This window comes from Sinohyriopsis cumingii, unplaced genomic scaffold (genome assembly GCF_028554795.1).
Source record: "Sinohyriopsis cumingii isolate HCF-2022 unplaced genomic scaffold, ASM2855479v2 utg000957l, whole genome shotgun sequence".
Taxonomy (NCBI): Eukaryota; Metazoa; Mollusca; class Bivalvia; order Unionida; family Unionidae; genus Sinohyriopsis; species Sinohyriopsis cumingii.
Genome location: NW_028315947.1, coordinates 389,200 through 402,415, shown reverse-complemented (window position 1 = coordinate 402,415; position 13,216 = coordinate 389,200).

Here is a 13,216-nt window from a genome sequence, read left to right as displayed (position 1 = left end):
TTCGTGTTGTCACACAAAGCGTGAACTCTGCACTTGGTAATACTGGAAGATGTAAAACAATCGGAAAGAGGGCGGTAAATTCCACAAACACAGAAACTGGCGAAGTAATTATATTTCGTTCGATACGTTCTGCTGCGAAATACTTTGATATTAATCCGTCTTCAGTACAAAGAGTAGCAAAAAATATAACCAGATCTGCTTTCTCAAAAAAATATAAGCAGAAAATCACCTTTCAGTACTGTTAACTATCATCACCACCTCGAATTAGATTTATTTTTTGGGGGTCAGAAATTGTCATTATTATACTACTTATTTTTTGACTCATGAAAGGGAGGTAATTTATGGTCATAATCATATATAACATCCAAGGTCTGTGATGTCTGGTGGAGCAAGTTGAACAGTATGCATTACAGAAACGATTTATGATGTCTAACTTACAGTTCGTGTATTTTTCTGCCCTATTAGAACAGCGCAACACACAGACATTACATCTAACCTACAGAAAACCGACATGTATATTCCAGCCTACTGAGTTCAGAATCCAGCGTCTAGTCTGTATCGTGTGGCGGGTTAGTTTTAGATCCAATGTACAATGTACTGACTCGTAGGTCCACGATAGTGTTTGGAATTAAAAATCAGTTGCATTTTCCTTGTTCAGTGCAGAAATATAATGCGAGATTGTGTATGTATGTGTGATTATTTATTTATCGAGTAAACTCCCTTTGACCAGTCATAGAGAGGATGGAAAAATCTGGCAATTAGATGATCTAGACCGGATGTTCTATCATACATGGCGTGGTATAGTAAATAGGAAATTCCTTAATTTAGCTTTGTTTGGTGAGAATATATTATATAAACGTATTTCTTGAATTCAGAATTGTATTTTGAGTAAATATATTCGAAATTAGTTCCTTTTCAATGATTATTAGCTATATATTAACTTTCGAAACATATGTTTGTAACAAGATTTGATAGCTCAATCGGTATCGGACTGTGACGCTCGCGGTCCAGGATCGAATCCCCATGGCTGACAACATGTCGGTGGTGTGCGCATAATTGCGATTTTTATAATAATTGGGGGCTCCGCCAAATCCCTCCGCTCAGCAAAACTCAACCACCATATTAACCAGTGGTTGAAACATATTTTCGTATCACCCACGGGCTTGATTATTGTAAGTGGGTTTTTGCTGAGCGTATATGTTTGTGCCGTCCTTTATTCAATTATTCATTGTATATATTTCATTTCATACTTAATGAATTTGCAAAAAAACTCGAATAGAAGTTCATTTCATAATATATGTTTGTGCCGTCATTCATTCATAATCTGAGCTCGCTAGGACACTCGAATAGGGGCTCGTCATCGATAATCATCCATAATCTGAGCTCGCTAAAGACTCGATAGGGGCTCTTCATTGAAACATCCCGACGAACTCGCTAAAGACTCGATAGGGGTTCTAGGGATAATTTTTTTTTTTATTTTAAAGATTTATATATTATATAATGAACCATGAAAATATCAAAGACATTATTTCTGCTATTAAAAACTAGAAGAAAACGGAATTAATATATCTGATGAACTAAATCCTGAAAAAATAATATCTGATTTTGAAACGTTAGAAGAACTTAAAAATGAAAATAAGTATGTTCTATCATCTCAATACAAGTTCATGAAGCGGATTCAGGCAGCTATGTTTCAGTCACTGGTTATGGTGAACGATGATCAAGGAAATGAATTTGTTCCTCTTTCTGTTGCAATAGAAAAGATGAGGTCGGGATTATCCAGCGAATACGAAACAAAAAAAAACAAAACAATCAGTACCCGCATAAGATACTTAAGAAAAGTTATGTCAGCGGGTAACGACTGAGTAGTAATATAATTTCCCTCACTGTATATCACATCAGAATTAATTTACATCAAAAAATAAAATATTTCAGAATAATAATAAAATATATTTTGGAAAACTGATTAATTTGTATACTTTTCAGTAGCAACCACCCCATCAGATTGATTCATAAAAAAATAAAATATTTCAGAATAATAATAAAAATATTTCAGAATAATAATACAATATTTCTTTTGTAGTATTTTTTGGAAAACTGATTGATTTCTATACTTTTAAGTACCAATTACCCCATCAGAATTAACAAACTGATTGATTTGTATAATTTTCAGTACCAATTACCCCATCAGAATTAGTAAACTGATTGATTTGTGTAATTTTCAGTACCAACCACCCCATCAGAATTATTTCAGATTGTACAAAATTGATTAATTTGTGTAATTTATCCCATCAGTGATTATATTTATTTATTCTGAAATATTATTTTTTTAAGTTGATCGAGTTTAATACAGGAGTGTGTATAATTTAGAATCTGATCTCTGTTACAGAAGATCTCGATAATATGTTCTCGACGGAGCTCATCTAACTGTTCTCGCTTCCGTATTCATCAATAGCTAAATTAACGCTAAATTGCTCTGTGTTTTGAAAACACTGTACTGATAGCGTTTTTCAAGTGTATAAAAACAATCACGTGCTGGTACATTACATAACATTTACTGGATTAATTAAGATTTCACATACAGATTTATCACAGGCTCTTCTCCACGCATGTCAATTAAGCGATTAAGGTGGTCTGTGAGCTTAAAATTTATTCGTGCTAACATATTGTTGTGACACCGCAGATACACAGGATTAGTTGGTTCTTGCATGATTAAACTTCCAGGGGATACTTGTGGTGTGAATGTGTATAGGATGTATCCTTGTTGAGCCTGATTTGATTTTCCGAGATCTATTTGATAGCTGCCATCGACTACGTCACAAACCAGATTGACCACGATCGTGCTGGTTATATTAACGATTCCCGGAGATACGTGCCTGCCGCCGCCGTGTGGATCATTATTGTATCTTAGAACAGTTGCTAGTGGTGCTAGTTTTCTCCATGCATTGAGTATTTCAGGAAAATTTTTCGTGAAAAAATCATTGATAGATTTTTTTAATTCGCCTGTGGAAAATCCTGGCAATATGAACGTTGGTATATCCGCGTCAGTTATCTTATAATGATGAGTAAATAATTTTTTAACTGTTATATGAGGTTCAGCATTATAAATAAAACTACCACCAATAAACGCAGACTGTCTTGGAGTGTCGATAGTAAGTGATAGAGTAATAATTTTATTAACATAATGAAGATCTGATATAACATGGTTTAAATGTTGTATTGTTTCAATAATCTGTTGTCTTGTATTTTCTGAATAAAGCTATGTTATATCAAGAAATAAATTTCGTAGATTACCGAATACACATTCATACTCAGACTTAATTGTACTGGAAAATAAACCAATAAATCTTTCATTGACAAACGCTTTTTTATTACTAACATAGTACATACTACCTCCTACCATCATAGGAACTTGTGTGCCATCAGGCGCAGTAAATACAGCTCTAACATCACCTATATAGTAATTTGTTAGAGTCCATGGGGTTTCGCGTTGATATTGGGGGGTTGTTATAAACTTGGCATCGTCCGTGAGAAATTCAATTAATTTCGGTTCTGGGGAACATCCGGCCAACCTAGTACGGATCTTATCGTGGATTGATAGATATCAACGGCATAATCAGGAGAATGTATCTCAACCGTCGAGGACAGCGTCGGCTCGTGAACGTTAATCGATAATTTTGCTTCTTTTCCGGTTATTGATTTTATTCTATGTTGAAATTCCTCATTGATTTGTTCGATCTCATAACTACCAGTGGGTACTCCAACAACAATCCAGTCAGGAGTACCATCTGGTTTGTTCTTGTTAGCAAATACAAGCGAATTATTTGCTGGTGTGCCATTAAATGATTCTGATCTGATATTTGGCCAGCTGTAATATACCCGTAATTGAGCTAATGCTATTTCTTTTACTGGAATTGCAGTAGGAAAGTTAATACTAAATTCAGGATTAGTTGAACTTACCGAGATCATCGTTATCTTTGGCGGAGTTGTGTTAGTCACGATCTGCTGGAGTAATTCTGTCATTATTAGTATTTATGTCTTTAATACCGATACCTTCGTCGTATATTTTAGTCATCATTGAAAACTCGACATCAGATATAATTCCATCATTGAGTCTCGCTGATAACAACGAAGATAACTTAGAGTATGCGACCGTCGCTGTATGCAATCTTATCATGTAATTGGATAATTTTTCATTCATGCAGGTGCATTTTTTTTGGTGATGATATTGAGCACACCTGCAATCGTTGTTGCTGCTGAAATACAAATAGTTACAGCTACTGGTGCCATCATTGTCACCGCTGATAATATAACACCAGTTCCAGCAACAACAGCGGATACTGAATAAACAATCACATCAACGATAACTAATCGTCGTCGATATTTTTGTACTTTTTCTATATATTGTTCGACTTGATCTTTTAGCGCCGCCTGCCATTCACGCGCTTGATTGTATCTGTATTGTGCACCGTCCATATATTTTTATGCAGTAACCAATTGAGGTGTTTCAGCTACAAATTCCAAACACCACCAGTAAGATGTTGCGGTTAATTTCTTATCATCTGCTTCCAGGATAAAAATTTCTTCGGTTCCGCTATTTAATATAACAGATACAACTCCGGAAAACCTATCCGATGAATGACACCATGGATACGTTGTAAATATCTCAAATCGCGCGCCAGTGAACACAGACAACCTGTACACGCCAGTGACTGTTGCAGTATATTTGATGGTTTTATTTTGCTGCGACCATGTTGCGAATCCCGATGATACAGTGCATACGATGTTTGTGATATGCCCAGGAGTTATTCCGGCTGCAATTTTAATTAAATTGGTTTTATTAACGATCTCAGGAGTCCCCGCTACGATGTCTTGCTGTGTTCGTTTGATCGTGTCGATGTTCGTATTGATATTAGCGAGATTTATGTCAACGGAGTGCGGAGTGCCGAAGAATTCTTCTGCGGTTCTTTGATGGTTTCTGCGAAATCCTGCAAAAGCGCCCACGTGAACGTCATACTCGGCCCGCAGCGTGGATAATTTACCATCTGCGGTGTCGACATATTTTTTGTTGCTGCATCTTCGTCGGATGTTGGATCTCTTAAAGCTACTATTTTATTTCCGTTCATGCTGAGTTCACCCGTCATTGTGTCACCGGTATTTTTCACGCGATTAGCAACGCTTCTTGCAATTTCATCTCTAATTGTTGTAAATGATACACTTGAATCTCTGATTTTGCCGCTGTCAGTAAACACGGGAATATTATCCGTAACTGCACCGAGTACTCGTCGAACTATATCATTCCATCTGATATTGCTCGTTTTTAGTTTACCATATCGATCTTGAAAAATAACGATCTCATCTGGATCAACTCCAGCAAGATTCATGATATCAGCAAGTTCATCTTTGGTCGCATACTTCGACGGATCAACATCGCCGGATTTTCTCTTAACGCGGGAAGATCTTCTTCCGTAAATATCAACCATTATATTTTAAGATCTATTTAAAACGCTTTACGCGCAACGAATCGGTTGCTTGTATAATCATGCACAACTTTATGTGGCGGTTTGGATGATTTTGATATAGCGTCGAGTACATTAATTACTTCACGGCCGCATATTGGCGGATCTGTCATTGTTTGTGTGGGTAGCGTTGAATACCAAACTTGTGCGTGGAGTGGTGCGACATACTTGATAAATTCAGCAGGTGGAGCTAACCCGTACGAATCAAAATAAACGATTCCACGTGGATCAAACGCGTATGATACCCAATGGGTACCGGGTCCGGAACGTTCGTCGAGATTAATATTACCTGTTTCGAGTTTATTCGGTTGTTTTGGTAATTGATCTCGCATAAAAACACCTCTAAAGGCTTTTATTTTTAATTTTTTAGCAGCATCAAGTAAATCAAAATTTGATGCTGGAACATCTAACGTGGGAGCCTTAGACCTTTTCCCCAGCGAGATCCCGGTAATCTTAGACCGCGTTCCTTTTTTTCTGTACCCATTTCCTGTTGCTTTCTTTAGAGCCATTCCAGCAGCTGTTCCAACACCACCTAACGCGGCTGCTTTTGCTACGGCTGAAGCAGCAGCAGCTATTAACGCTGGAATAGCCCTGAGAAGTGGAAATATACCACCCGTTTTAACCATGTCTTTGATGGCGCTCGGAGAAAGACGTAATTGAACTCCAGTTTTTGATTCTAGGGCGTTATTGAAATGTTTAATCTGATTATTTGTCAACGATAATTTGTTTGGACCACCACCCATCTGATCTCGTTTTAGTGATATTTTAGTTCCGCATTTGCTGGTGGTTTTTGATTGAAGCTTTTTGACCTGACCGGGAGTCAGAGTAACATTAACATGACTATACGACATTTTTATATAAATAATATTTTTCTGAATAATTAGAGATTTTCCACTGGTGCATCAACGACTCTTATTCGACCACTACTACCTTCAAGTAACATGGCTTTATCGCTAAGTATGACCGCGATTGCTCTATAATTAGCACCACCTGTATTCAATGTTGCTTTAAGATGTACATCAACGACATATTGTTTTTGATAGATCAAGATGTTCCAGTGAAAAATAATAAATCGGATACAAAGTTCTGAAATCATACTGTGATATTTGCAAACCGGTATCAACATTTTGATCACGTCCCATGAATGACATTAAACGATGATATGCACGTCCTATACAATTCTGTTCATAATTTAGTTGTATATTATCTGTTGGTTCTTGTTGTCCGTTTATCCGTAAAGAAATATCTGTGATACCTAGTTTATCAAATATCATATGAGAGTGAACTTGTGAGCCTAATCGATTAGTTTCCTGAAACGCAACAAAAATATGTCGCGGTGCAGAAACACCCTGTTGTGATGCTATATGCCATGTGAACTGACCGTTAACGTTAGTTTGCATACTATCTGTGCTTGTTGTTAACCATGACAACAAGGATTTACCACCAGTGTCCATGAAAGAAATTAATTTTTGTTCTACTGCGATCGTTGGAGTCATTACCGGCATCCACAGTGAAAGTTTAGACAATTTTACTTTGCCAGCATCGCCAACAGGTCTCCATAGAGCATCGTTATCATCACCTTTTCGCACAAGAACAACCGTGTGTCTAGCTCCAAAAATAACCTTTCTAAAATTTCTACAAAATCCAAAAAATATGCGATAGTGGAATTGCACATGAAAATCTTCTATTGTCTCCTAGTAACATATTTTTACGTGCTGCAAATCCCAAGTTGAAATTTTCGCTAGAACCATGAACCACTGGGGCCACATCAGCATCAGCGTTTTTGGCAAAATTACTTGGTCGTCTTATATTATACGGATCGCTTTCAGGGTGATTGGTGTTATCTTTCACAAACATCATTGTAGGACCTGCTGATCTTGTATAATCATCAGAATATCTTGCTAATCCTATTATTGTTGTAGCAACGTCTACATCTTTCTGAATCGATTCAATATTTGTTCCATCGATCATATAAGTGGCGCTATCAAACAACGCCATAATCCCATTGTCGACAAAACCAACTTTTACTGCACCTCCGTAATTAGTATCATCCGTTTTTATAATTGTACCTTCTACCTCAAGAAAAGCCTCAAAAAAGTATCTACTTGTATCATGAACTTGTAGTTCAATTCTTCCACGTTGATCTGGTATTCGTGCCTCATAAGAATAAAACTGATAATCACGTACCGATTCATCTTTAAGGAAAGGTGCCTCCATATCAAATGCTTCATCGGATTCACGTTTAAACATTTTATTATAATTATTTTCGTCTAACACGAAAACCGTGTTTGGAAACTCCACTTCCTGATATCATGCTTGAAATATTATTTCCTGATTAACTGAGTCTTTGATCTATCAAATTTGATGTTATATTTCTTTCTGCCTCTTTAGATAATTCCGCTAGTTTTTGATTTGCAGCATGATTTATTATTTTACTTACGTCTGCGGGCATAATTTGAATACTTGCCAGTTTCACTGGTGGTTGTTGTTTTCGTCGCAATAATCGTGCTAGTCTTTCTTTGATTGCCGAAAACGCCTTACCAGCAACATTGACAATTGCTCCAGGAGCTTTTTCACGAACAATATCTATAGTTTTCATCGATATTTGTTTTGCAATAGGTGCTGCTTTTGGAGCTATCCTTGTGAATAATTCCCGCACAACATCACCAAGTCCATCTCCGTAAGTAGCTCTGTAGATTGGTAATCGTGAGTTCACCGCTCTGACCTGTACAGGTTTACGATGATTATTATGTATGATCATCTTTTTTAATTTACCATTTATTTAACAACTAGTCATCAACAAGTTCATCGATAAGTTCTCGGTAAACTCCGATATCCATGATACCACCTTGAAATAATCGCCGACAAATATCAGCTGCTTCATTAATTATTTCTGGCGAATTATTTCCGGCACGTTTTCCTCCTATGAGAACTTCTAACCGTGACACGTCATTGAGGATATTATCAGGACAAACAAAATTATTTCCTTCTGATGTAGTCAGGAACCCACTTCCTACAGCGCTTGGAGGATCATCGTCAGGATCTCTTTCTTTACCCAGTGAACGTAATTTCTCCTGTTGTTTAGTTTCTATATCTCTAAATATTTATTCTTCTTGTTTCCATTTTTCTTCTGCTTTTCGCTTCATTTCCTTTGCCATCTGCTTCCTGTTCTCTCTTGATGGTTTTAACATCAATTGCTGTTGTTCTATTTGTTGTAAAGGTGGAGGAAGTTTCTGCTGGGCGAGTTGTTCTTGTTGTTTCAGTCTCTCTCCATGAAGTCTTTTTACTTCTTCATTAATAATTTCATATTCTTGACCTCTAGCTTGTTTTTTGTTGTAATGTACGCGATATATATATTTAATAAGATTATCATCATTTACTTTTTCATAATGGGGTTTTAAAATACTAGATTTATTAAATAGTATATTTAATATTGCTTCGGGTAATTGTTCTTCTTTAGTATTTCTAATTTCTTTAACAACCCCTTTCCTAAATTTTGCAATCAATTCTACGTTTTTTTCTACTAGTTCGGGTTCAGGTGTATATTCTTTTTGCACGTCGGCGACTTCAGTACGAAGTTTTCCAATACTTTCAAGTATTTCCTCACCAACAGGTGGAGGTTGAGCCGCAGCTATTTCCCTGGCTATGTCAGGTGGAAGATCTCGTAAAATCTTCTTTGTCTGTTTAGTTCTTCTTGCTATTTTTTCAATTTGTTCTGCTGTTTGTTTTGATACTGGAAGAAGATCTTCATTGATGACAGCTGTAACCTTTTCAGTAGCTGCAGTGACGGGTTTAAACAGTTTTTTAGTTTCTTCTTCGTACTCGACTTGTGCTTCTTGCTGCGCTTGTAGATTTTTTCTAAATGAGTCTCTGACAGGAAGAAATTTTTTAATTGCTTCTAATCGTTCTCGTACTATTCTTGCAGTATGAGATTCTGGATATACCATTATTTTTAATATAACAATTTTTTAATTGATATTAGCAGAAGGGGTGTAAATTTAATTAAACAGATATCATTAATATAATGAACAACTGTGCGTGGTTAATTCAAGGAACAACAGATAAATGGAACAAAAGGTGTCGTGGAGAATATTGTAAAAAACATAATTATATTTTAAAGAAAAATCCTCATGCTGGTTCACGAAGTTGTGTTGGATGTAACAACGGCGTTAGAGGATTATATCAGATTTGCAAAAATTGCGGTGGAGATCGATACAGAAGTTTGATGAACTATTACAGAAAAAGAAAAAACATAAATCCAAAACCACCATCAGAACTTGAATATTACTTGAAGAACAAAAAAGATTCCCATGATTCAGATGATGATTCCCAAGATTATTGAGCAGCAGAGAGGGTCCTGTCTACAATTCTGTTTGGGACAAACAATAATCGTAGACGTGGTATTGGAATCTCAGTTGGTTCCTTTTTCTTTAATAGACCAACCTCGTTTAACTTTAATGAAAATGTTTAAATTTTCTGGCATATGAAATATACAAGATTATGTTTCATATTTCATCTTCTGGCATATGAAATATACAAGATTATATATATATATATATATATATATATATATATATATATATAGAGAGAGAGAGAGAGAGAGAGAGAGAGATAAGAATCGTTGATTATGCATTATTTTGGTTCAAAATATCATGATTATCCTGTAGGGATAGATAACCATACCTCGTGATATACAGGATGACAATCAGATTGGATTAATGGGTTAAAGAAATGAACTTCACTAAGTTGAACTTAATTTCCATCATTTAATTATAAACGGAAACATGCCTGATGAACACACAGCTTATCTTTAGCTGGTTTAACATGATTTGTACATACAGATTGCTTGATGTTAGTGGCATGAAAAACATATTCAAGTACCCCATAAAAGCGAAGGAACGTACTTGGAAAATAATATTTTGTCAATACACATTTTCTTGTAGTTTTGCTAACAAGCTTTACAATCTTTGCAAGCCAAATGCTTAGGCATAGGACGAAATACGTGTGCATGCTGAAAATTAAAAAGAGCTTATTTTCTACCTTGACATTATTTGTTTTTCTTTTTAAATTTCATTTATTTGGAATTTAGTAAGATTCTGTATCAGAAACTGCATCCTGGAAATCAACGTCGATTCGCGTCTTCTTTCTTTACTGCTCTGGTCCAAAATTTTAAACCAGTTTTAATACTTGTGCAAAGCAAAATATCTGGGCATTGCTTACATCTTTAAAATTATAGCAAACACGTGTAATTACAACTTTATTACGGAACATGTGTTCCCTGAATAGCATTAATCACGGATGGATGTTAACTTTGAGGCACACTTGTCCATTGCTCCAACGTAGATTCAACTTGTCAGAAAAATTCATTTTCAATTGAAATCCATATGGAAATGTTCGCCCGATCGGACAAGATGGGTGTAAACTTTAGTTGTTCGAAGTCAAGGTTTGGTTCTCGGGCAATAGGTTATTCTTCGATATCACCAGTAAGTTACAAATGAAATATCTTTGTGAACCCAAATACATATAAATGTAAAACGAAATTGAATGGCAATGAAGGAGGAGCTCAAACAATTATCCTTGCTTTTTCCCTCCTCGATGGGTTGGGGCATACTTGTATTTTTCCCTCCTCGTTTGGCTGGGGTATACTTATAGTTTTCCCTCCTCGTTGTTTGCTGCATACTTGTACTCCTTGATGGGTTTTGTATTTTTACCTCCTCGATGAGTTGAGGCATACCTGATGGCCTCTGATAGGTCTACTGCCTCTTCAGCTAGACTAACCATGACCTTAGCTCTGCCATTTTCAGCTTGGGTAGGCTCCTGCAAGAGTAACACATACGTTTTAAATAAGCGTCACTACAATAGAGAAATGTATTTGTCTAATTTTCATTAATAATTAGTGGATAATTTGTCAGATAGATACAACCATTCAAGTTTGTTTTGAAGTCATGTTACATGTATGTCTTTGCATAACGTATATGAAAACCAAAGTGATATCCATTCATTTAACTGTATATGGCTGATAATGTTAAAGATATAAACGATAAATCAAATCATACTTAATTATAAAAAAAACTCAAGATAAAAAGTTCTTTAAAAGAACTCTTCCCATTACTGTCATTGAGGTTCTAATCTGCCAACATTTTTTTCGTATTCTTGGGGGTCATTTGCGGGCACTATTCCATACACTTCAGCAAGGGAACTCTAGTAGAACAAATAATAATAATAATAATAATAATAATAGTAATATCCTTTCTACATCCATGATGACAATATGCACTTAAATAATGAATTCTCTATAGTTCTGCGTGCAAATACCTTCAACAAATTGAAGATCCAAATATCTAAGACCACATACCAGTTTCTTTCAAAAAATGAATATTTAGAGATTAAATCTCATCTTTCTATTAAAACTGGATGTACTGTATACACGAGGGATTTAAAGGAGAAATAAAGGTCGGGTTTGAAAATGAAACGGTCTCTTTTGTGCATTCAGTTGATTTTTCGGTGCAATTGATGTATGTTAGAAACAATTTATTTAGTGCCAGATTAAACCCGATGGAGGCCCTTAGGCCCTTAGGCAGTCGAAATCTTGGGGCACCCCTCGAAAACATTTTAATCTAATACGTTTTATCAATATTATTTTGATCCGTTGTCGTGGGACCCCTACTCAGCTTATATGGTAATCCGGCACTGAATTTGTTCCAACAAACGCTCGTCCTTAAATGGATCAGGTGTACATGCAAGTTACACAAGACAGAAACCACAATTTATGTACTAAACAAAAGCGTAGTGAGTCACTGAAACTTAGAAAAGGCCGGGGTGTACGAATTAGCTAGTCAGATGCCTGGGACTACTCCATTATCCTGTCCGACAAGTACCTGACGGCAAGCGTTTAGTCCCCGGTAAATGCAATTGTTTAAAAAAAAATGAGAAGTCCCTATTTATTTCACAAGATTTGATGCCCTTTTCCTGAGCAGCATTTTAAATCTTTGTTTTGTTTTCTTAATTTCAGTCGTATTAATAATAATAATAATAATAATACGCAATCAGGTATAGCATATTTAATAAAGGGCTACTTGTTTTGTTTGGTATTAACAGTCGCCTAATCCTGATGAGGTCTTTGAAACCTGAGCCCCAAAGGCAAGGTTTCAAAACTTCCTAATCTTTTTTGTTTGACAAACGTTTTTGCCAGAAGAAAAAAAAAGCATACTGGCAAGCACCAAAACGTCAACTTCTTTGCCTGGCAATACGTTAAATTACTTAGGTTCTGAACCATATTTTGACTTTTACGCAAATGAAAATTCACATGAGATACTGTAAAGCAGACGAGTTGAGTAATTCTTTTCGTACCTCGTTATTTGTCCCGCTCTGTGTGACTAATATATATTAGAACAAGCGAGCATGTCTTTTTTCTATTTGGAAAACTCACCTCTTCTGTGCGAATAGATTCCATGTCTCCAAGCCCAACACACAAGCGATGCGGAAGTGCAGAGTGATTCGATTTGGTAAAAGATCAATAAAACAACACAAAAGTACATCAATAGGGCATCAAAATCCAACAGTAATGCATGATTATGGAAAATGGAGCGACCTCGTCCAACAATGCTAGGCAAGAGTTTTGTTTTAAATAATTACTGAAAATGTGGCTTGCTAAATTTAAATTTTCAAAACATCCGCGAAATACATTCGTTCGAGCG